We start from the raw sequence: 26,415 nt of genomic DNA on the forward strand, positions 1-26,415 counted from the left end.
TCTCAAGATGAAGAGAATTTTCTAAAGTAGGAGAAACCTCTATTTTCTTTAACTACACTACCAGAATTATAATCTAATACTAAAACCAGGCAGAGACACATCAAGGAAATAGAACTTTAGACAATATCCCTGATGAATATTGATGCAAAAATTCTCAATAAAATTCTGGCAAATTGCATACCAAAACATATTTTTAAAATAGTGCAACATGAACAAGTGGGGTTCACTCCAGGGATGGAAGGTTATTTAACATATGGAAATAAAATACAATTCATTATATCAATAGGCTTAAAGATAAGCATCATATACCAATTGATGCAGAGAAAGCATTTGACAAAATATAGCACCCTTTCATGTTCAAAACACTAGGAAAACTAGAAATAGTAACATTGTAAAAGCTATCTATGCTAAACCCAAGGCCAACATCATTTAGAAATGAAGAAAATTTATAAGCATTCCCTTTAAAAACTTTAACAAGACTGGGATGCCCTCTTTCACAATTTTTATTCAACATAGTTCTTGAAAACCTAGCCAGAGCAACTAGACAAAACAAATTAAAGGGATACAAATAGGAAAAGAAGAACTCAAAGTATCACTATTTGCTGATAACATGATTCTGTACTTAGAGGGTCCAAAAAAACTCCACCAGAAAACTTCTAGAATCAATAAATAACTTCAGCAAAGTAGCAGGATATAAAATTAATACTCATAAATCAAATAGATTTTTATACATCAGTGATGAATCCTCTTAAAGAGAATTTAGGAAAACTAGCCCACTCACAATTGCCTCAAAAAAGAAAAAAAAAAAAACCTTGGGAATCAACTTAACAAAAGAGGTGAAAGACCTGTACAGTGAAAAGTACAGAACACTAAAGGAAGAAATTGAAGAAGACCTTAGAAGATAGAAAGCTCTCCCATGCTATTGGATAGGCAAAATTAATATTGTCAAAATGACCATATTACTAAAAGTACTATACAGATTCAATCATGAAATCATTTTGAAAAATAAGAGAATCAGAATAGCCAAAGCAATCCTTGGCAAGAAGAGTGAAGCAGGAGGTATAACAATACCAGACCTTAATCTAGACTAATGAGCAACAGTAACAAAAACAGCATGGTCCAAAATAGAAACAAATCGACATAAATACAGTTATCTCATACCAGACAAAGGCACCAAAAACATACATTGGAGAAAAGATAGCCTCTTTAAAAAATGGTGATGGGAAAACTAGAAATCCATATGCAGCAAAATGAAACTAATCTCCTATCTCTCACCATACACAGAACTTAACTCAAAGTGGATCAAGGACCCAGGAATTAGACCAGAGACTCTCACCTAATGAGGAAAAAAAGGCCCAAATCTTCATCATATTGAAATAGGCCCCAACTTCCTTTACAAGAGTCCTAAAGCACAAGAAGTAAAATCAAGAATTAATAAATGGGATGGACTCAAACTAAAAATTTCTTCTCAGCAAAAGAAACAATCAATGAGGTGAAAAGAAGGAAAATTTTTGACACATGCACATCAGATAGAGCACTAATCTCCAGGATATATAAAGAACTCAAAAAACTTAACACCAAAAAAAAAAAAAAACAACCAACCAAACAAACAAACAAAAACAACCAACCCAATAAATGGGCTAAGGAGCTGAACAGGCACGGAAATGTCCAATATCTCTAGTAATTAGAGAAATTCAAATCAAAACTAAGATTTTTATCTCACCCCAGTCAGCTATTAAGAATACAAACACAATAAGTGTTGGCAAGGATGGGGGGGGGGGCGGAATAGACACACCCATACATTTCTGGTGGCCTGCAAATTTGTGCAACCAATATTAAAAGCAGAATGGAGATTCCTATGAAAACTTGGAATGAAACCACCACTTGACCCAACTATCACACTCCATTGTCTATACCCAAAGAACTTAAAAATAGCATACTACAGGGACACAGCCACATCAATGTTTATAGAAGCTCAATTCACAATAGCTAAAGTGTGCAACCAACCTAGATGCTCTTCAATAGATGAATGGATAAAGAAAATGTGGTATATATACACATTGGAATTTTACTCAGCATTAAAAGAGAATAAATTCATGACATTTGCAGGTAAATGGATTGAGTTGGAGAATATCATGCTAAATGAAATAAGCCAGTCCCCAAAAACCAAAGACCAAATATTTTCTCTGATAAGTGGATACTGATCCATAATGGGTGGGGTGGGCATGGAAAAAATGGATGAACTCTGATTGCACAAGGGGGAGGGAGGGAAGGGGAGAGTGTAGGGGGGCAGGAAAGATGGTAGAATGTGATGAACATTATTACCCTAGGTACATGTATGACTACACATATGGTGTGATGCTACAATGTATACAATCATAGAAATGAATTGTTGTGCTGCAATTGTGTACAATGAATCAGAATGCATTCTGCTGTCATATATACCTAATTAAAATAAATACATTTAAAATAAAAATAAATAGAAAATGATTCTTTGGTCAATGCATATCTGTGCATTTTCTTCCAATAATAGAATTAAAGCTGCTTTTACTTTTTGAGAAAAATAAAACAAAAATGTTATAACCTAAGAGGATGCTAACTCTTGTCTTCTTTAAATTAATGTGTCATATTTAAACAAAAAAACCCTCAATAGCTTAAAAATACATATTCTTTCAATGTTTTTCTTAATTCAAAGTGTTATTTTGGATAAGAAACACATTTTTATAAGTATATGCATATAACATAAGTCTATTAAAAATTGAACACTGATAGCAATTTATGTATTTAAAATGAATATATAATACTTTTCTGTATTTTGAATAAATAATATACAATTCTGTGATAGGGTGGCAAGGGAGAAGGGAGCTATTATGTTTACAATTTATCAAAGACAGCATCATCATTAAAAATGAAAATGAAAAAAAAAAACTAGATCATTTAGTTATTTTAACCCATTAGAAATTATTAACTGATTTGCCAAAATAGATTCTTACTGGCCTTCACTCTAGTATTAAATACAGGATCATCTAAGTATTATTAATGCTTATGCTGCATTGTATACTATAAACAAAGAAAAAAATAAAACTTTATTTCACTATTAATGATGATTTGTTATTTCTTTTATTATCATTTGTCACATAAATTAGGCCATAAAGAATTACCCTCTTCACACATTCAACCATATTTTCCAGTAAATATACATTTAATATAAAAAATATTATTTCAGTTATTTAGATTCTGTTTAAATTCTGCCTTTTATATTTTTTTATTTTTGGTGAAGAACAGACAATTTTCTTATAGTATTAGCCTGCTTAAAGAATTGTTCTCACAGGGCTGGGGTTATAGCTCAGCAGTAGAGTGCTTGCCTAGCACATGCAAGGCCTTGGGTTTGATCCTAAGCACCACATAAAAATACAAATAAAATAAAGGTACTGTGTCCAACTACAATTAAAAAATAAATTTTAAAAAAGAATTGTTCTCCCACATATTTATTAATAAAATTCTCTGTAACCTTCCCCTAGTTCTTTCTTAAATAAAGCTGAATCCATACTAACAAACTGAGTTAAAATATTTGGTCAGTTGGAGTGAATACTTTATGTTTAAATTTTTGTAACTCAACCAGTTGACAAATAATATGTTGGTGCTTATAGAAATATGAAGTCTATGCCTAGGCACAGATAAAGAAAAAAATAATCAATATAATTACATAAATAGTGTAGGCAAAATTTTGAGGGAAGTCCTGAATTATGAACATAGAAATCTTTTTATTCTTAGTAGATACCTAAAATTATGTTCCTGTGTCCTTAAGAAAGTTCTAAAAACATGGAAGACATAGAAGTTACAATTCCTACAGGGAGCTGTTTTCATAGACTATGTTTTTAAACCTAATGTTCATGATAAGTAAAGAGATGTTTATACAACCTTCAGAGAAACAATAGAATATGATGTCTTTCTGATACATGCAATTTAAAACGCAAAACATAAAAAGTCTATTTCAGCCATTTTTATAGCACATCTTATTGAGTATAGCAAATCAACTTCCTCTAACTAAAAACTTAGATCAAATAAAATAGTTTGAGAAGTAAAATTATACTTTAGTGTTCTATTAGTTTTAAATGGAAGCAAAAGGCATGTATCAGAAACAAGAAAAGAATATTCTGCATACTTAAAAATTAAATATTTTCAAATTTTTCATTGAATCAAAACTTGTAATACACTCAGAGGAGTTTAGTTTTTTATTTAAATTCATGATGCCAGTTTTAGTCTAGCCTGATTTTTTTAATATTTCTTTCTTACCTGAAAATGTGTTGGTAAGAAGAATGTGGCATCCATTCTGATTAGCCAGCAGATAAGGGATGTGGAATCTGATTTAAAGTCTTTACCACTGGAGATGTCAAAACAGATGTTACTTTCACACGAGATGACAGCACTGGGCCTGAGATGTCAAACATAATTAAAAATTTTATTTTCAAATGTACTCCACAGTTTATACATACTGAAAGTATGACTTACCTTTTGAACTTGTAGAGTGCTGTGCTCTGCAAAATGGGAGAGACTTTATTTTAGTTTAGGTGCCATTTGGGAGTAAAATCATTTCATCAATCAGTACCCAGAGGATTCCTTCAGAATTTGGCATGAAAAGACTGGCATTTCATTAAAATGTGCTGACAACTGAAAGAGGAGTTCTAGCAGGACTGATTTCTATCACTCTCCTATCTATGAATATCAAGGTTTTTCTCAGTGGGTTATCCAAATTAGAGCATAAATTAACATGTCGTTCTTTTTATGATATCACTCATTTTATTTTGTAAAAGAGGAGAGGGTTACAAGTCACATATTACTTAGTCATATTTATTTGTTATATACTAAGATTCTCTAGAAATCTTTCCCTTGACAGCATCTATAAGAAAATACTTGGAAAAAATCCCTTTGCCTTTTTATGATATGTTCTTAAAATGAATTAAAAGTATAGAACTCAATATAAACAGCTTCCATATTTGAAAGTCTGTATCCATGAATTCAACTAAGCATGGATAGAAAATATGCAATCATAAATGTGTCTGTACTAAACATGTTACTGACTTTATTTCTGTCATTACTCCTTAAACAAGACAGTTTAACAATTCTTAATATAGCATTTACATTGTATTTGGTATTATTAGTAATCCAAAGATTATCTAAAATACATGGGTGTGTGGGTGGAGGTTATGCAAATACTAAACTGTTTTATGTAAGGAACTTCAGCATCCTTTAATTTTGATACCTACAGGGGTCCTAGATTGATCCCGGGCCCCAGAGACTGAGGGACAACTACACTTCATAGAATACCACCATAGATTTATGTCCTTATAAATAAAATAAGGAATTCCAGGATCATTTACATGCCAAAGAAGGGCCTCTGCCTCCACATTCACAGTGTCTAAGGAGTCCTGACCCACCCACAACCAAAGCCAAGCATGATACACCTGCCCTTGACATATAATTGTTTTTTTCTCACATACATTTCCCTTTCTGGAGAATAAGTTTCCTGAAGGCAAGAAAAGTGCCTTATTCATGCATTTATCAGCTAGAGGGGCATCATGTTACCCAGAATATAGTTCCTCTCAGTAAATGTTGTCTAGATAAATTTATAGTCGGAGATTTGGAAAACCATACACAGAACTTCTGCCCTATGAAGAGCAGTGTGGTATAGTAGTTTAGAGCATCAGCTCTTGTGCCATGTTTTGTTTTGTTTTTTATTTTTGAAAGATGCTTCATTGCTGTGCATGTTTCTCCATGTGGAATATGGTTAGGGTGAGGACTAAATGATATATATATATATATATATATATATATGGTCTCTAGAACAGTGCCTGGCACATACTCAAGCATTCAGTAATTCTAACCATTAACTATCATGCTCCTGAATGTGTAACATAGTAACCTATTGAAAAGCTAATCACTGTGGTGTTGTTGATTAGGAGCTACTCCTGCCCCATCCAGATATATGCATAAATGTTTAACTTTCATGGAGTCCCAGGTAATGAAATGTTTGGCAGGGACTATTGTGAGAGGAGGAATTGGGAAAGTTACTGGCTGGGAATGAGGGACACAGTGATCTTCATCATTCTGGATTGTAGAGGTGTGCTAGTGTTTAAATGGGTCTCAGGGAACTTTTCTTCTATTGAATCTCAAAATCTGACTCTAGAAATGTTCAGCTGACACTATCTTCCAAAGCCTTTGCTTCTCTTTGCATACACCTGGATACTATGCTCTTTCTAGATCTTTACTCCATAAGGATTAAGATGTTTCTCATTTACTAAATTGAATTCCATCTTTACTTTTTTTCTTATTTTACAGGACCCCACAGGTCTAATTGTTGCTCCTGGTTTTTATTAAGGACACTTTATTTTATTCTTAGGCCACTGAGAGTTCTTATTAGTAATAGACACTGAATATTAAGTGCCTTTTGGGGGCAGTTATCAAATTAACCATATTTTCACTTCTAATTGGAGTGAACTGTAGTAGTAGATGTTGAGCAGTAGATATTGAGCCACACTGTGTTTATGGCAAAGAGGTATCTTGGTAATGGTGTATTTTCTAACATATTGCCACATTCTATTTGATAATATCTTAAATTATCTTTACATTAGTATTCTCAAGTGAAACTGAAATTGGACAGTAATTTTCTTTTTGGTATTTTTGTAATTAATTAAAGTAGAAGCATCATGATAGTTTTTATTTTTAAAATTTAAATTTTTATTTTTTTTTAAATTTTTTGCAATACTGGGATTTAACCAAGGGATGCTTTGCCACTAAGCTACATCTCCAGTCCCTTTTATTTTGAGACAGGGTCTTGCTGGATTGCACAAGCTTGCCTTAAACTTTAGATCCTCCTGCCTCAGTCCTGCAAGATGCCATGAGTACAGGCATGCTCCATCACATCCAGCTTCATGATGGTTTCTAAAAGTAAGTCAGATTTTTTTATCCATTCATCCACTGAAGGGCATCTAGGTTGGCTCCACATTGTAGTTTAGCTACTGTGAATTGTGCTGCTATAAACATTGATGTGGCTGTGTCCCTGTAGTATGCTGTCTTTAAGTATTTTGAGTATAGTCCGAGGAGAGGAATAGCTGGGTCAAACGGTGGTTCCATACCCAGTTTTCCAAGGAATATCCATACTGCTTTCCATATTGGCTGCACCAATTTGCAGTTCCACCAGCAGTGTATGAGTGTACCTTTTTCCCAACATTTATTGTTGTTTGTCTTCATAATAGCTGCCATTCTTATTGGAGTGAGATGGTATCTTAGAGTAGTTTTGATTTGCATTTCTCTAGTTGCTAGAGTTGATGAACATTTTTTCATACATTTGTTGATTAATTGTATATCCTCTTCTGAAAAGTGTCTGTTCATGTCCTTAAAAATGTAGCATATACACAATGGAATTTTACTGAGCAATAAAAAGGAATAAAATAATGGCATTTTCAGGTAAATGGGTGGCATTGGAGAAGATAATGCTAAGTGAAGTTAGCCAATTCCCACCCCCCAAAAAACAATTGCCAAAAGTTTTCTCTGATATAAGGAGGCTCACTCATAGTGGGGTAGGGAGTGGGAGCATGAGAGGAATTGATGAATTCTAGATAGGGCAGAGGGGTGGGAGTGAAAAGAGGATTAGCAAAAATGGTGGAATGTGATATACATCATCATCCAAAGTACATGTATGAAGACACAAATTGGTGTCAACATAATTTATATACAATTAGAGATATGAAGAATTGTGCTGTATACATGTAATAAGAATTGAAATGCATTCCACTGTCATTTTTTTAAAAAATCAATTAAAAAAATGAGTGCACTACATGATTAAGTGAATTGCATCCCAAAAAAGCTGTTGAAAAAAAGAAAAATTAAGTCAGGCTTTCCTTACTCTTCAAGGGCTACAAAATGTTTAAATAATGTTAGAGTTATGTTTTCATTATTGATTTAAATGAATCAATCATAAAATTACTAGTTTTTATTAGGTATACTTTGTACAATTTTCCCAATTGTCTCTTTTTATTGATATATTTGTCATTTCTGTCTTTATTTGAATGAATCTCAGAATTTTTATTTTTCCATATCTTTGTATATTTAATTAATAACTTCAAAAATTTTTATTGAAAAATTTGTCTTATATATTTAATCATTTTCTCTTTATTTATGGGTATTTTTTAAACTAATTTCTATATGTCTATTTGTGGGTCTTTGTCCCTTTAAAGTTAATTAATGTAGCTGATTATTTATCATATTGGGTTTTTAGGCCAGATCTCTAACTAGTTTAGTATTTTTACTCTTTATCAATTTTCACTTTGCTTTTAAAAATCAGCTTTGTTGGGACTGTGGTTATGGCTCAGTGGTATAGTGTTTGCCTAGCATGTGTGAGGCACTGAGGTCAATTCCCTGCACCATATATAAATAAAATAAAGGTCTATCAACCACTAAAAAAAAAAATTAAAAATTTAAAAAATCAGCTTTGTTATTTTTAACATGTTATTTTATTTTAAATTGACAAATAAAATTGTATATATTTTCACATACAACATAATGTTTGAAAATATACATACATTGTAAAGTGGCTAAATTGAGCTATTTAATACCTTATAGCCACTGTGAATTACAATAGATCTCCTAAACTTGAGTTCTTCTAATCTAACATAAATGCTGTATCCTTAGACCCACATTTCCTTCTTCTCCACATCCCCAGTCTCTGGGAAATACCATTCTACTCACTGCTTCTGAGATCAACTTTTTTAGATTTCACAAGTAGTTGAATTCTTGTCTCATGTACCTGTCATTTGTATTTCTATACCTGGTTTATTTCCTTTAGCATAATGACCTCCAGGTTTGTTCATGTTGTTACAAATGACAGAATTGCTTCTTTTTTTTTTTTTTTGTATTGAGGATTAAACTCAGGGGCACTTAACCGCTGAGTGCTGTTTTTGTATTTTACTTAGAGACAGGGTCTCACTGAGTTACTTAGGGCCTGGGTAAGTTGCTGAGGCTGCCTTTGATCCTCCTGCCTCAGCCTACTGAATTGCTGGAATTACAGGACAGCGCCATAGTGCCAGGCCATGAATTTCAGTCTTTTTAAGGGTGAATAGTGTTTTATCATATCTATTTGCCACATTTTCTTTAGCACTTGTCAAGTGCTAAAGATTGAGTCTGCATCTTGCCTATCACAAACAGTACTGCTGTGAAGAGGGGAGTGCAGCTGTCTCTTCCACATCCTGACTTCCTTTCTTCTGGATATGTACATAGAAGTGAGACTGCTAAATCATATGGCAGTTTTATTTTTAACTTTTTGAGGAACCTCCACACTTTTTCCAGAAGATTGTACCAAGTTTGAGTTTCCTTTTCTTCACGCCTTTGGGAATAATTGCTCTTTTTCTTCCTGGTAGTAGTTATTTTAATAGGTATAAGGTGATAGTTCATTTTAGGGTTCACTTGTATTTTCCCTGAAAAATCTGCTGCTGTTTTTTTAACTTAATATTTTCTCCTTCATTCCTTAGTTTTAATTCAGCAATTTTTGCATTTATTTTTGACTCTTTCCTTAGATTTATTTTGCTCTCCTTTTTCATATTCTCAGGTAGAATACTTAATTCATTATTTTCATTCATTTTTAATGTATTGAAAATATTCAGATTTAAATATGTCCTCAAGATGCAACTTTTCTCTAACTCCGTGTTTTGATAAGAAGTGATTTTATGTTTATTAATTTCTAGATATCCATAACATCTTTTTGCTTTGTACTTTTAGTGTTGTTTCAAAGAATTTTTAAAATGATTTTTATTTTACTTTCAAATGTTTGAAAATAATATTTGTTATTCTTTCTTTTTTAATTTAAACATGAAAGCAGAATGTGTTACAATTCTTATTACATATATAGAGTGTTAGATGCAGGACAGGCTGAATAAGTTGTCTGCAGGGCATGCCAAACAAAATTAGCTGCAGGATGTCCTAACCACTCAAACCCTCTGTCTGGTTCTTTATCACCTGTTTGCTTCAAGCCAAATGCCCAAGCCCCTGCTCAAGGCTGAACACTTCATCCCCCTGCTCAAGGCTGAACACTCAACCCCCTGCTCAAGGCGGAGCACTTAACCCCCCTTGTGTCAACAAGGCAGCTTGCAGACCCGAAGTCCCCATTAGATTTGGGCTATAAAAACTCCCTCCTGCCAGGCCCCTCTCTCTTGCTTTCTCTGTCTCTCTCTTGTGCATGCTCTCTCTCTCTCCCTCTCTCTCTTGCTCTCTCTCTCTTTCTCCTCTTTTTCACTGCTGCAATAAAGATCTTTTGGTTGCTCTGAGTGTTGTGGTCACTTTCCTTTCATCGGTGCCAAAACCCAGGAAGAGGGTTAAAACCCACTTTTGGGTTTCTCTTCCTTTGGAAGTGCCACTCACTGGACGGCCTGAACCCATTTTCTCAACCACCAGAACTCCATCCACCACCGGCCTTCGATTGGTGAGTTTCCCCTTCCTGGAGTCCTAAACCCAATGGTGGTGTCAGGAGGATTTGACCTTTGATCGTCCAGCAAACCTCTTTGGCCACCTGCAGGGAGGAGAACACCCCACCACAGCCTTTAAGGCCACGGTGGCCCTCAGGGACTCCTTCGTTGGGCAGATTCGACTCTTGGGTTCAAAATTATTCTCCTTCCCCTTCCCAGCTGGTAGTTTCCCAGAATAGGCTTTATAGGTCTCCCCTGAAGGACTGTGTAACCTCCAGGGACACACAACAGAGAACTGAACGTCACACTCCACCCAGACCTTCACGGTCTTGGTGGCTCTCATAAAGTCCTAGTCCTTGAAGGTGCAACCTTCAAGACTTGGCCTGGCCCCTAGAGAGATGCTTACCCTTCCCTTCCTCTCTCTTCCCCTGTCTCTCTATTTCCCCTCTTTCCATCCCTGGGAGTATACAGCCTCTCCAGGAGGGGTCCCAAAAAGCCTTGGCCAAGGTCTCCCATGGCTCCGGCTCCATCCAGGACGAGAGCTTCAACTGTCAGAATTTAGTGATGACCAATCTCTGCAGCTCGAACCTGCCACTAAGGCACTCCTGATTTTTGGCTCTAGTGGGGACGCCCCTTTTGCCAATAAATCAGTTTCCTCCTTCTCTCTTATACTATCTTTGCGACTCCTTCCCTCTCCCCTATACTAAGTTTGCGTCCTCTTCCCTCCTCCTTACACTATGTTTTCGACATGGGTAATGTGTCCTCTCTGCCAGTTGACTCTCCCCTACAATGCCTCTTGGATATCCTCAAAACCCTCTCCTTGACACCAGACATCAAACCCCCAGAATTGATCAAATATAGCACCCAGGCCTGGTCCACTTATCTCTTAGACAACCAAAGCAGATGGCCCCCTTTTGGGTCCCTGGATCCCACCATTATAAGGGATCTCTACAATTACTGTGAGCATTTGAAAAAATGGGTAGAGATTATTTATGTCCAAGCTTTCTTCTTGCTCCATTCCAATCCTTCTCTCTTCACTTCTTACAAACCTCTACAAATTCTTCTAGATTGCAAACCAACCCTGCCAACACCGATCCTCAACTTTCTCCTCCTCCAGACTCATCCGTTACTCTTGACCCTGCTGATGATCCTCCATCCTATCGCCCAGCTCAAATAGGTCCTCACCCTCAACCTTCTGCCCCAGCCCCTCCACCGTCTCCCCTGCCTGAATAACTTGCTTTCTCCCCTCACTCACTAGATTAAAAACTTACACCACCACCCTTCCTCAAACCATTGCCCCCTTGCTGAGGTAGCAGGTAGTGAGGTACCCCTCCACCCACTCACTCTTCTCTTCTCCTGTCAGTGCCCACACCCGGGTCCCACCAGGTCCTCTTACCAGCTAACCCAAAGCTCAAACTAGCTGAGGAGAGCCCTCGGACCCCTATAGGAGATCTGGTGAAAATGACCTTTAAAGTTGCTTTCTCATCACTGAAAACAAGGTTACTAGAATTGTCCTTTATAAGCTTTTTAGGATATTCACTCCCATCCTCCCCTCTGCACTACCTGTTCTACTGCTCAAGTTTTTGTTGCTAGGGAAAATCCCAAACCCCTTTCCCATTTTTCTTTTACATCTCTCCTTCCTCATTCTGAGATCCACAGGAGCTGCTCTCAGCCCCACCTCCCTGTCTTCCCCCTCCCTACCCAGGCCCACAGAAAAGTCTTAACTGACCTTCTCCTGCAATATTCACCATGGCTAATTTTAGGACTTTCGGCAAAAGAATCTCTACAAAAGAGTTCAGTGTAGATAAACTTCCTATTTTTGTGTTGCCCTGTTTTACTTGGCCACTCGCTGGGAAAAATCAACACTCCAGCTGCTGGACACCCCCTTACTAGTTTTTCGCAAAAATATGTAAACAAGGCTTCTGGCCTTGAGCTAGGGCTTCATAGTGATGAATAGATTTCTAAGATAAGGGAGTTACCAACTGGGCTGCATGTTAACAGCTGTCAGGGGGAGGAAAGAAATGGGAAAAAAAGCTCTCCCCTTCCCAGATGTCCTTGAAGGGTTAACTTGCCCAGAACAGAGGAAAAAAAAAAAAAACTGCTTTTTGTGAACTTCTACAGACTGTGAACTTCTGAGCCCCTCCCCTTACATGATGGGTGCAAAATTCTGAAACTACCTGAACTTGGGGTTCATAGGATTCATTGATTACAGCAGAAGCTGTGCCTTCTGAATGTGGCTGCAACCAAATAAAACTGTTTCCCTACCTTCAGTGCTATCTTAGGTGCCTTGCCTTGTCCGTCCCTACAACAGTATAATTCTATACACTTAAACATTGTTTATGTTTTCATGAAGTGGTAAACAGATGTGATTAATTGTGCACTGCAAATAACAAAATATCTCTTATTAAAATGGAATAACTTGCCTAAATTCAGAAATTTACAAGGATTGTTTCAAAGTGTGAATAAAGAAGAAGTTAACAGATGGGAAAGAGAAATTAGAAGGTTCTAAGTATGGATTTAATAGAAGGAAAATATGTTTGTGGATAAGAGAGTGTATGTGATTAAGTAAATAAGACGGCTTAAGCAAGTGATAAAGAAGGCTATACAGATTTAAGTAAATGATAAAGAAGGTCTATGTATGTTGGTTGTATATGTTAAGTTTTTTAAGCAAGTAATCTTGAAGGAATTAAGCATTATACAACAATGGTTAAACAACAACTGTTATTTTGCAATATTATAATATGTTATTTCTTTAAGAGCTAAACTGGATTAATATAAAAACATCAATGTAATTGTGGTGCTATTACTCTTCTTTGTATATTAAAAGTGTTCATATTTTCCAGGTATATAAGTCATTAAGATAGAAGCTTTTAAAAAAATTATCAAGCTAGTATTCTCCAAAAGGTTGCATGGTAATTTTAGGCTTATAACAATAACATATTGGAAATTTATTTATACCATTTAATGTTCTATTACTGGACCTGTTATCAATAAGATTAATATAAAGTTCTATACACTGGGTACAATTTAAATGTAATATCATATTGTGTTAGGTAATATTCCTAAGACCTCAAACAACAATATATGTAAACTCTATAAAATGATATTTAAAATCAAAGATCAGCTTCAATATTAGAACACTTTACTGAAGATTTATAAAGAGCCCTGCCTTACCTGAGATAAAACTATGCCTCCCATCTTACTACATGTCAGAATGACTCCAAAGTAGGCCAGACTTCAGCTAAAGCCCAGTACTCTTAACTTAAGGGGAAACTGACTTTGCTGGATGCTTAAGATCAAGACTTAAAGCTAAATTAAAATGGCCAATAAAACTAATATTTGGCTCTGGCCCTCTGAGTCAGTCTGAAATCCAGGGAACAGGGAACTTCTCTAAAGAGCTTTGCAACTCTTGGCCACATAACCTCTTGATCAGGGAGATTAATGAGACCACTGGAGAATGAAAAGCCAATCAGTGCACTTGCTGTGAATAGGAGGGTCATTGGAAACAGGAGATATTCCTGATACTTCCAAGGGAAGCCACGTGGTCAAGCAAGACCTGGACCCATCCTAGCTCAAATGGCACTAGCAGAACTAAGAAGCTGCTCTCAAGTTCCCCCATGAGTGATCCCTATGGGAACTCAGCTGACTCTTAACAATAGATAGAAACAAAGTCAATTTTGACCAGCTTGATCTTAAACACCTACCAAAAACAGTTAAGCTAACACACACTCATTCCTGGGAGTAATGAAGGACAAGAACATCTAGAAAAGAGAAGACGGCAACTAGGCCAACAGGCTCCATGGGGAATTGTTCAGTGAAGTATGGCCTTGGCTTCTCTGCCTCGCAGGACCTCTATTAGTCCTCTTTATGTTTCTCCTAATAGGACCATGTATATTAAATTGCCTACAGAAGTTCCTGCAAGATCAGATACACAAGTTCACCAACAAGTCAATCAACTACTTCTTTAAGACTGCCCAAGACAGAGACCTATGACTCATGACCAACTCCTCTAGCTCCAGAGACTCTGCCCCCACCTAAAACCCTCCCTAACCCATTTTTCAAGATTTTACAATCCCTCTTTCACTTCCTAGGAATGAGAACTACTCTCAAACAGGTTCACTCTGCTTGTTCTGTCTGTTCTACAGTATCCCCACAAGGAAGCATCAAACCTAAACTCCTCACACATCACATTAGGAGCCACTAGCCAGGCAAAGACTGGTAGATCAATTCCACCCACATGCCTAAGCAAAAAAAGCTTCACTACGTACGTACTTTGGTTGATACTTTTTCAGGTTGGGTAGATGCCTTCCCTACATCCAAGGGAATTGCTGACACCATTGCCTCCATCCTCATTGAGGGGATCATTCCCAGATTCAGACTTCCCGCTTCCATCCAGTCAGACAACAGTCCAGCCCTCACTTCTCAGGTTGTTCTATTCTCCAAAGGCCTCAACATCACTTGGAGCCTCCACATGCCCCACCAACCCCAATCCTCAGTTTTTATCTCAAAACACAGATGTCCCTTCTACACCCAAGCGACATGGCACCAGGATGACACCACCCACTCTCAGTTTATGGGTCAAGGCGATTGTCCTTCCACTGGCTGCAATCAGGCTGTCACCCTTAACATTACTGGATTCAACTAAGCCACCTTCAATACTTCCTAGAGACCCTGCTACAGGACCAGTGGCTGATACCAAGAATCTCCTCCGTCCAGGACTAGTTTGATACCATCGATGACTTGTGGCTTCAAGAAACTTTTATGGACTTTACCCCTACCAAAGTAGTTGTCGATAACCACTGAGTATTATTTCTGGCTGCCCTGGTGTTCTCAGACCTGTCCCCCAAACATTCCTCCACTTTCCCTTCTAGGTTCCATGTCACCCACCATTAAGCAGGAAGTAGCTAAAGGACTTTACTATGACATCCCCCATGTCACTTAGAAAAACAAAAAGGGAGGAATGTTAGGTGCAGGACAGGCTGAATAAGTTGTCTGCAGGGCATGCCAAACAAAGTTAGCTGCAGGATGACCTGGCCACTCAAACCCTCTGTCTGGTTCTTTATCACCTGTTTGCTTCAAGCCCAAATGCCCAAGCCCCTGCTCAAGGCTAAACACTCAACCCACCATTCAAGGCCAAGCACTTAACCGCCTTGTGTGCCAACAAGGCAGCTTGCAGACCCAGAGACCCCATTAGATTTGAGCTATAAAACTTCTCTCCTGCTGGGCCCCTCTTCTCTCTTGCTCTCACTCTCTTTCTCTCTCTCTCTCTTGCTCTTACTCACTTCCTCTCCATCTCTCCTCTTCTCTTCTCTTTCCCCCCTCTCTCTCTCTCTTTTTTCTCCTCTGTTGCACTGCTGCAATAAAGATCTCTTGGTTGCTCTGAGTGTTGTGGTCACTTTCCTTTCATAGAGCACAATTTTCATATCTCTGGTTTCATACACAGTATATTCACACCAATTTATGTTTTCATACCTCTACTTTGGATAATAATAACCATCACATTCCACTATCATTAATTGCCCCATGCCTGCTCCCTTCCCCTCCAACTATCTACAGTTCATTTATTTCTCCCATGCTCCCTCTCCCTATCCCATTATGAATCAGCTTCCTTATATCAAAGAAAATATTTAGCATTGGGTTTTTTGGGGATTGGCTAACTTCACCTTAGCATTATCTTCTCTAACTCCTCCATTTACCTGCAAACTCCAAGATTTTATTCTCTTTTATTGCTGATTGATATTCCATTGTGTATATATGCCACACTTTTTTTAACCATTTATCTATTGAAGGGCATCTAGGTTGGTTCCACAGTTTAGCTATTGTGAATTGTGTTGCTATAAACATTGATGTGGCTGTGTCCCTGTAGTGTGCTGTTTTTAAGACTTTTGGGTATAGACCAAGGAGAGGGACAGTCAATTGGTGGTTCCATTCCCAATTTTCCAAGAAATCTCCATACTGCTTTCCATATTGGCTGCACCAATTTGCAGTCCCACCAGCAGTGTATGAGTGTACCTTTTTCCCTGCACCCTCGCCAACAATTTTTGTTGTTTGTATGCATAATAGCTGCCATTCTGACTGGAGTGAGATGAAATCTTAGACTGATTTTGATTCGCATTTCTCTAATTGCTAGTGATGATGAACACTTTTTCATGTATTGTTGATTGATTGTACATCATCTTCTGAGAAGTGTCTCTTCAGGTCTTTGGCCCATTTATTGATTGGGTTATTTATTTTTTTGGTGTTTAGCTTTTTGAGTTATTTATATACCCTAGTAATTAGTGCTCTACCTGATGTGTGAGGGGTGAAGATTTGCTCCCAAGATGGAGGCTAACTATTCATCTCACAGATTGTTTCTCTCACTGAGAGGAAACTTTTTAGTTTGAGTCCATCCCATTTATTGATTCTTGGTTTTAATTCTTGTGCCACAGGAGTCTTATTAAGGAAGTTGGGGCCTAATCCCATATGATGGAGGTTAGGGCCTACTTTTTCTTCTATTGGATGCAGGGTCTCTGATTGTATTCCTAAGTCTGTGATCCATTTTGAGTTGAGTTTTGTGCATGGTGAGAGATAGGGGTTTAATTTCACTTTGTTGCATATGGATTTCCAGTTTACCCAGCACCATTTGTTGAAGAGGCTATCTTTTCTCCAATGCATGTTCTTAGCACCTTTGTCTAATATAATATAATTGTAGTTTTGTGGGTTACTTTCTGTGTCCTCTATTCTGTACCACTGGTCTACCAGTCTGTTTTGGTGCCAATGCCATGCTGTTTTTGTTACTATTGCTCTGTAGTATATTTTAAAGTATAGTATAGTGATGCCACATGCTTCACTCTTCTTGCTAAGGATTGCTCTAGCTATTCTGGGTCTCTTATTTTTCCAGATGAATTTCATGATTGCTTTTTCTATTTCTATGAGGAATGTCATTGGAATTTTGATCAGAATTGCATTAAATCTATATAGTACTTTTGGAAGTATGGTCATTTTGACAATACTAATTTTGCCTATCCAAGAGCAAGGTAGATCTTTCCATCTTCTAACGTCTTCTTTGGTTTCTTTCTTTAGGGTTCTGTAATTTTCATTATATAGATCTTTCACCTCTTTCATTAAGTTGATTCCCAACTTTTTTTTTTGAGGATATTGAAAATGAGGTAGTTTTCCTCATTTTCCATTCTGAGGATTTGTCAGTGATATACAGAAATGCCTCTGATTCATGGGTGTTGGTTTATATACTGCTACTTTGCTGAATTCATTTACTAGTTCTAGGAGTTTTCTGGTGGAACTTTTAGGGTCTTCCAGGTATAGAATCATATCATCAGCAAATAATGCCAATTTGAGTTCTTCTTTTCCTGTGTGTATCCTTTTAATTTCTTTCTTCTGGTCTAATTGTTTTGGCCAGTGTTTCAAGAACCATGTTAAATAGAAGTGGTGAAAGAGCGAATCCCTGTCTTGTTCCAGTTTTTAGAGGGAATGCCTTCAATTTTTCTCCATTTAAAATGATGTTGGCCTGGGCCTTTGCATAGATAGCCTTTAAGATATTGAGATATGTTCCTGTTATCTCTAGTTTTTCTAGTGTTTTTACTATTAAGGGTGCTGTATTTTGTTAAATGCTTCTTCTGCATCTGTTGAGATATTCATATAATTTTTATATTTAAGTCTATTGATGTGATGAATTACATTTATTGATTTTCATATGTTGAACCAATCTAGCATCCCTGGGATGAATCCCACTTGATTGTGGTGCATGATCTTTTTGATGCATTTTTGTATTTGATTTGCCAGAATTTTATTGAGAATTTTTGCATCTATGTTCATTAGAGATATTGGTCTGAAGTTTTCTTTTTTTGATGTGCCTTTGCCTGGTTTTGGAATCAGAGTAATGTTGACCTCACAGAATGAGTCTGGAAGTGCTGCCTCTTTTTCTATTTCCTGAAATAAATTGGAGAGTATTGGTATTAGTTCTTTTTTTTTAAGGTCTTGTAGAACTTGGCTGTGTATCTGTCTGGTCCTGAGCTTTTCTTGGTTGGTAGACTTTTGATGGTGTTTGCTATTTCATCACATGAAATTGATCTGTTTAAATTGTTTATATCATCCTGATTCAATCTGGGCAAACTATATAACTCTAGAAAATTGTCAATGCCTTTTATATTTTATATTTTATTGGAATACAGGTTTTCAAAATAATTTCTAATTATCTTCTGTATTTCTGAAGTGTGATATTTCCTTTTTCATCACATATGTTAATGATTTGAGTTTTCCCTCTCCTTCTTTTCTTTAGCATGGTTTTTTGTTTTCTTTTTCAGAGACCCAACTTTTTGTTCTGTCAGTTTTTTCAATTGTTTCATTTGTTTCAATTTCATTGATTTCAGCTCTGATTTTAATTATTTCCTGTCTTCTGATGCTTTTGGTTTTGATTTGTTCTTTTTCTAGGGCTTTGAGATGTAGTGTTAAGTCATTTATTTGTTGACTTTTTCTTCTTTAAGGAATGAACTCCATGCAATGAACTTTCCTCTTATAACTGCTTTCATAGTGTCCCAGAGATTTTGATATATTGTATCTGTGTTCTAGTCACCTCTAAAAACGTTTTAATCTATCCTAGATGTCTTATGCAACCCATTGTTTATTCAGTAACATATTATTTAGTCTCCAGGTGTTTGAGTGGATTTTATCTCTTACTTTTATCATTGATTTCTAATTTCATTCCATTATGATCTGATAGAATGCAGGGTAGTATCTCTACTTTTTTATATTTGTTAAGAGTTGCTTTGTGGCACAGTATATGGTCTATTTTAGAGAAGATGTATGTGTTTCTAAGAAGAAAGTATATTCTCTCATCGAAAGTTGAAATATTCTATATATGTCAGTTAAGTCTAAGTTATTGATTGTATTATTGAGTTCTATAGTTTCTTTGTTCAGCTTTTGTTTGGAAGATCTATCCAGTGATGAAAGAGGTGTGTTAAAGTTATTGTATTGTGGTCTATTTGACTCTTAAAGTTGAGAAGAGTTTGTTTGATAAACACAGATGCTCCATTGGGGCATATTTATTTATAATTCTTAAGTCTTATTGGTGTACGGTACCCTTGAGCAGTACGTAGTGTCCTTCTTTATCATTTTTGATTGACATTAGTTTGAAGTCTACTTTATATGATATGAGGATGGAAACCCCTGCTTGCTTCTGCAGTCTGTGTGAGTGGTATGATTTTTCCCAACCCTTAACCATCAGTCTGTAAATGTCTTTTTCTATGACATGAGTCTCTTGGAGGCAGATATTGTTGGGTCTTTCTTTTTTTGATCCAATCTGCTAGTCTATGTCTTCTGATTGGAGAATTTAGGTCATTAACATTCAGGGTTATTATTGAGATATGATTTGTATTCCAAGCCATTTTTGTTTATTTTTGGTAATTAACATGACTTGGTTTCTCCTCTGATTAGATTTTCCTTTAGTGTAATCCCTCCCTCTGCTAATTTTCATCATTGCCTTTCATTTCCTCTTCTTGGAATATTTTGCTGAGGATGTTCTGTAGTACAGGCTTTCTAGTTGTAAATTATTTTAACTTTTGTTCATCATGGAAGGCTTTTATTTCATCATCAAATCTAAAAATTAGTTTTGTTGGATATAAGATTCTTGGTTGGCATCCATTTTCTTTCACAGCTTGGTGTATGTTGTTCCATGATCTCCTGGCTTTGAGGGTCTGCGTTGAAAAATCTGTTGATATATGAACTGGTCTCCCCCTATATGTGACCAGATTCCCGCTCTCTTGCAGCTTTTAAGATTTTATCCTTATTCTGGGGCTGGGGATGTGGCTCAAGCAGTAGCGTGCTCACCTGGCATGTGTGCAGCCCGGGTTCGATCCTCAGCACCACATACAAACAAAGATGTTGTGTCCGCCAAAAACTAAAAAATAAATATTAAAAAATTCTCTCTCTCTCTGTCTGTCTCTCTCTCTCTAAAAAAAAATATTTTATCCTTATTCTGTATGCTAGGCATTTTCATTATAATGTGCCTTTGTGTAAATCTGTTGTAATTTTGTTCATTTGGTGTCCTGTAAGCCTCTTATATTTGGTTTTCCAATTTGTTCTTTATGCTTGGGAAATTTTCTGATATTATCTCATTGAAGAGATTGTGCTTTCCTTTGGTTTGGAACTCTGTGCCTTCCTCTTTCCCAATAACTCTTAGATTTGGTCTATTGATGCTATCTCATAATTCTTGGATGTTCTGTTTATGGTTTCTTACTATCTTTACTGTGTGATGAACTTTAATTGCCAGGTTGTATACCTTGTCTTCATTATCTGATGTTCTTCTTCCAAGTGATCTGTCTGTTGGTTATGCTTTCTATTGAGTTTTTTTGTTTGATTTATTTCCTTCATTTCAAGGATTCTGGCTTTTTTTTTTTTTTGAGAGAGAGAGAGTCTCTGTCTCTCTCTTGAAGTAATCTTTTGCTACCTGTATTTGCTCTCTTATCTCATTGTTGGAGTGGTCAATTTTTGCCTATATTTACACATTTAGGTCATTCGTTAATTCACAGAACATTTAAATTATAAACCTTAAAAATGTCTTCTCTGACATTTCATCAACTTCATGTCCATGGGTTCTGTTATTATAGGATCCTGGTTAGTTTGGGACACTTTCTTCCCTTGTTTTTTCATGTTGTTTATGTGACTTCCTTTCTTGCAGTGTGGATCTGAGATATTACAGTTTCTTCCCTATATTCTTGTAGTACCTGTGCAGATTGTCTGTACCTCACCTTGATTGTTGGGCTTCCAGACCCTGCTGGTGTCCCTCAATGGATCCTACTACATCTTGGATCTGGGACCTGTGTAAGTTGAGTTGGTGGATCTGGGCCTCTAGGCTTGATGTCCTACAGTAGTCTGCTGGTAGTAAGGGGCGATCTTGTGCCAAAGACTAGGCTCTGGCAGTCTCTGTCCCACCTGTGGAGGTGTGAACCAGGCCTACTGAGAGCCTGGAACCCATGTGGGATGGTGTGGTAGCCTGGGCTGGATCTCAGCTCCAGGGGTAGCCCACTGAACTAAAGGGGCGATTTTGCACCAAGAGCTAGGCTTTGGCAAGTGTCTACCCTGCCTGGAAAGGGGTGGACCTGGCCCACTGTGCATCTGCACCCTCTGTTATTCTTTCTTTTGTTAAATATTTCTAAGTTGTATTGCATTCTAATTAGAAGATACAATAGGATATTTTCCAATTTAAAATATTTATTAAGGTTTACTTTGTGGCCTAATATGTGGCCATTTTTTTATAATATTTACAATTAGTTTCTGCTTGAAGGGCTATAAGTATGATACAGGCTCTTAATGAATTGTATTTATTATAACTTATCAAATTAATTTTGTCTATTTTTTATCTTATTGCCCTGTGAAGCCCAAATTACTGAGGCAATACACCTCTTTACAAATAAAAATGCAGTTGTAATGGGCTGGGGATGTGGTCAAGTGATAGCACACCCACCTAGCATGCGTGAGGCACTGGTTCGATTCTCAGCACCACGTAAAAATAAAATAAAGATGTTGTGTCCACCTAAAACTAAAAAATAAATATTTTTTTAAAAATGCAGTTGTAAGACGGACTTGGAAACACACACTTGTAATCACAACTACTCACAAGGATGAGCCAGGAGAATCTCAAAATTGAGGCCAGCCTCAGCAAGTTAGTGAGTCCCCATCTGAAAATATTTTTTTTAATAAGAAAGCTTAGGGTATGGCTCAGTGAAAGAGAACTAGCCTATTAGTGTGAGACCCTGAGTTCCATTCCCAGTTACCAAGATGGGGGGGGGGGGCGGAGAAGAAGAAGAAAGAAGCAGTTAAGGTTATGATAACAAATATGATGAATAAAAAAGAGAAACAGACATTGTTAATTTTTTGTATTTTCTATAAGAGAGTCTGTATATGTCATTTCATTTTTTGAAGCTGTAGAATGAGAATTTTTAAATTAATAGAGGTGGCTACTAGCACACCTAGAACATGCACAATTATACTTCATTTCCAAGTTGCTGAGATATGATGGAAGAGCTGGAGGGCTCCAAAAAGAAAACAGAGATTGTATAATGATATATAAAACTAATTATATATTATTATAATTGTATAATATTATAACTATATAGTATTACATATAATATATAATACTAATGGAAATGAATTATGTCCAAACATCTGTCAAAGAAATGAAAGTAAGTCAGATAAAATCTACTTCATTAAAGAAACTAACTCCTCCTACATTGAGTAGAAGGAAGAGAACCAACAGTTCCCAGAGATACAGTATGTACAAGATGATATTGAAAACAACATAATTCACAGCTTAATTATAAAATGGTAGGCAAAAGAAAACCAAATATAAAACAAAAATAAAAGGAGGATAAATGGAACAATATTAATGTTGTGCGATAATAAATACAATATGTAGAGAAGTGACCAAAATAGAATTACTGTGCATGTGTGTGTGTGTGAGAGAGAGAGGGAGAGAGAGAAAGACAGAGAGAGAGAGTCCTTGTTCCTGCAAGTTTCTAAGAGAAAACTCATGGGTGTTTGCACTGAGTTGATGTTTAGGTTATGGCAAATTAAATCTACATCAAAGTAATATTACCCATATGCCAGAATGACTAAAATAAAAATAATAGATATTACCAAGAATTAGTGAGGATGTGGAGCAATTAGAACCCACTTAATATTGCCAATAGGAATATAGTGTGTTATTCAGCTTTCCACCAAAAACCTGAGATAATCAATCTTTAAAGAGAAAAGGTCTATTTGGCTCACAGTTTGGGAGGCTCTGTCCAAGATCAATTTTTCCCATTGCTTTTGGGCCTGTAGGGAGGCAGCACATCATGGTAGGAAGTATACAGTGGAGCAGAGTTTTTCACCTCATGGCCAGGAAGATAAGAGAGGAAGAGGAAGAAGATACCAGAGTCTCACAGTACCCTTCAAAGGTATGTCCTCAGTGACCTGAAGACTGCCCACTAGGTCTCATCTCTTAAAATTTCTACCACCTTCCACTAGGGTCATGGAGACAAATCTTGCACAGTGGTCTTTGGGGACATTTAAGATCCAAACTATAAGAACTTTGGAAGACAGTTTGGCAACATCTACTAATATTAATCCAGCAGTTCTACTTGTCAGTACAGGATGAGCGTCCTTAACCTAAGAATCCAAAATCCAAAATTTTCTTAAATCCAAAACATTTTGAACATTGACATGATGGCAGAAGTGGAAAATTCTATCTCTAGCCTATTGCATAAAAAATAATGTAGGCTGAATTACTTAAAACCATAATTTATTGCTTAAAATTCTATAAGTTGGTAATTTCTTCTACTGCTCTTGTCTGAATTCACCCCTGATGCTATAGCATGTCTTCTCTGGAACTATAGGTACAAGATAGCATTTTAAATATGGGGCTGGTTATCCCATTCTTTTCTTATCCTGCAATGATTTTATCTTTAGTGACCTAGATTGGGCTTTTACACAACATAATGGCCAAATTGTCCAAGAAAGCAAAAGGAAATTACAAGGCTCTTAGCACTAAGCCCTAGAACTTGGATAGAATAATTTTCATCACAATGTCTGTGAAAGCAATCATACGGCCCAGCCCAGATTCAAAATGGTGAAGAAACAGATTATACTTTGATAGAAAAAGCAATTATAACACATTGCAAAGAGGATTGTACACAAAAAGTCTTGATGCTAGAAGGTGCCATTATAGCAATCTACTACAACCAGTATATAAAAATGAAAATAAAACACTGTCACATGCAACAATAGGGATGAGCCTCATAGATATTGCTGAGTGAAAGAAGCATGTCACAAAAGAATACATTTCATGTTTCATTTATATCAAATCTCAAAATGGACAACACTAATTTTATGTTGTTCGAAGTCAAGAAGGAGTCCAAGGAAGATTTCTGTGGTGCTATCACATGTTTTTATTTCTTCACCTATGCAATGTTTCCATGGAAATTTTACTTTGTGATAGTTTTGTTCTTTTGATTTATGCAAATTTTTATATTTCTGCTATACTTCAATAGAATTCTTTAAATAAAAACAGTAGAGGCAAAACCAAAAGATTCTTTAAAATTATGCAAGCAAATTTTCTTTGATTAAGTCCCTATTTACATGGTTACCATTAGACGCCTTTCCTATGCAATGCACTAATGGATTACTTATTTCACTGCTGAGGAAGTGAGAAAGAGTCAGAGGTTCTGGCAGCCAGGGTTGGGTAACTGTCTCAATTCCCTTTCTCTCTTACTTAGGAACATCAGGGATTTGTTCCCTGGTCAGAACTGTTATTTGATCTCTGCTGCCAGTCTAGGTCAAGGCAGTGACCCCTATTTTTTTTGTCATCCTATTTTATCTATTGCAATATTGGCTTATTTTCTAACCTGTGCCCTCACTCCCTATCTAAAATATGGGGAACATTTTTCATATTTTCCTTGTAAATTCAGTCTTTTGTAGGCTCCTTTTGGGGGGAATATTAATGAGATTTTCCAGGGATTCCTCCCTTTAATTTCCTGCCATAATTGGGCCACTCTTCCAGAAATGTAGATTCCTGAATGTCACCCCCCAGTTGGATCCAATTATTTTGTATGTGAGTGATATTGTGGTAAACAATGTGCACAATTGAAACTGAGTGTTTGAGTATATATCCTTGTCTTCCCTTTCTGGGAAATAATTTGTAAAATGAAGATAACCATAGATCCTACTTTTTGGACTTTAGTGAAGTTTATATAAATTAATCCATGTTAATTAAGAATTTGCTAGCACATTAAATCATTAAATGCATGGTACGTGTTATCTCTCTCTCTCTCTCCCCCTTTTTTTTTTTTGTACTGGAGATTGAACCCAGAGTTGCTTTACCACTGAACCACATCTTCAACCCTTTTTGATACTTTATTTAGAGACAGGTTCTCATGAAGTTGCTGAGGGCCTCTCTAAGTTGCTGAGGCTGGGTTTGAACTTTTAATCTTCCTGCCTTAGCCTCCTGAGCTTCTGGGATTACAGGAGTGTGACACCTCCCCTAGCAGTTGTAGTAACAGGGTATGAATGTTTGGGGCAGCATGTTGACACATTTCCATAATTATACTGGTGATTTTAGTTTTTGATTTTTTAAATTCTTTTTAAAATCATTTCTGTTAGTTTTGTAAACCTCTGTCTATACCACAATATGAGGAAGGGGAGAATATCTGTTGTCCATCATTCTTAAAATAAAACACCAAGTTTCTGCTAGTCATTTGTTTAGACTAATTGCAGTAGAGGAGAAAGCACAAGATCAGTTTAAAGGGTCAGATCTGAAATTGCCCTTTTAAATCTATTCTTCATTGCCCTCACCCAACTGCATATGTGTTCAGTTCCTTACTTTTTCACTTTCTGAAAGGCATATATGAGAGGAAGTCTTTCCCAGGACAGACACCGTTATAAATACACATTTAAAAAATAAGCTAGTGCCATATTCCCTGGATTCCTCTAAAACTGATTTCACTTTCTCCCCATCCACCTCTATTCAACTCTCTAAATCAGTCCAGGCATGGTGAAAAAATGGAAAGTTCATGATGGCAAAAATTTAGCCTTGAAAGTTTGGATGTGTTGATGTATTTTCACTTTTAGTTGGATTTATTAAGCTGTGATTCAGAAATATAGCCTGGTGTGTAAGACATTTTGTGAGATTTTGTGAATAAGGAGCTCTATCACATAGCTCTGGTGGAGTTTCTATTGCTGGGTTCCATGATTCTGATTAAATACAATCATGGGTGGCTCATCAGGCATGCCAGAAAGGTAATTTTCTAAGCATAGATCCGTATGTTTTTAAGTTCAGAGTTTGTGTTGTGTATGATTTATAAGAAGGGGGAAAAGATTGATTTCTGGAAGGGTAGGCTGAATTTATTACTTTAGTCAGTTCTCGTCTTGTCAAATACTGCTCCTTTCCTCAAAAAAGAATTTTAACTTGTCCCAGTTTGATAGATTA

At 36.5% G+C, this 26,415-nt stretch overlaps 1 long non-coding RNA gene across 1 annotated transcript in view; it reads right to left on the reverse strand.

Moving 5' to 3' along the window:
• LOC120891862 (uncharacterized) overlaps window positions 1–26,415 on the reverse strand; it is a 284,577-nt gene that overhangs the window by 130,432 nt on the left and 127,730 nt on the right. The window contains exon 5 of the long non-coding RNA XR_013435271.1: window positions 4,297–4,435. This is a non-coding gene — a long non-coding RNA (uncharacterized LOC120891862). The remainder of the gene's footprint in view (window positions 1–4,296; window positions 4,436–26,415) is intronic.

This window comes from Ictidomys tridecemlineatus, chromosome 2 (assembly GCF_052094955.1).
Source record: "Ictidomys tridecemlineatus isolate mIctTri1 chromosome 2, mIctTri1.hap1, whole genome shotgun sequence".
Lineage (NCBI taxonomy): Eukaryota > Metazoa > Chordata > Mammalia > Rodentia > Sciuridae > Ictidomys > Ictidomys tridecemlineatus.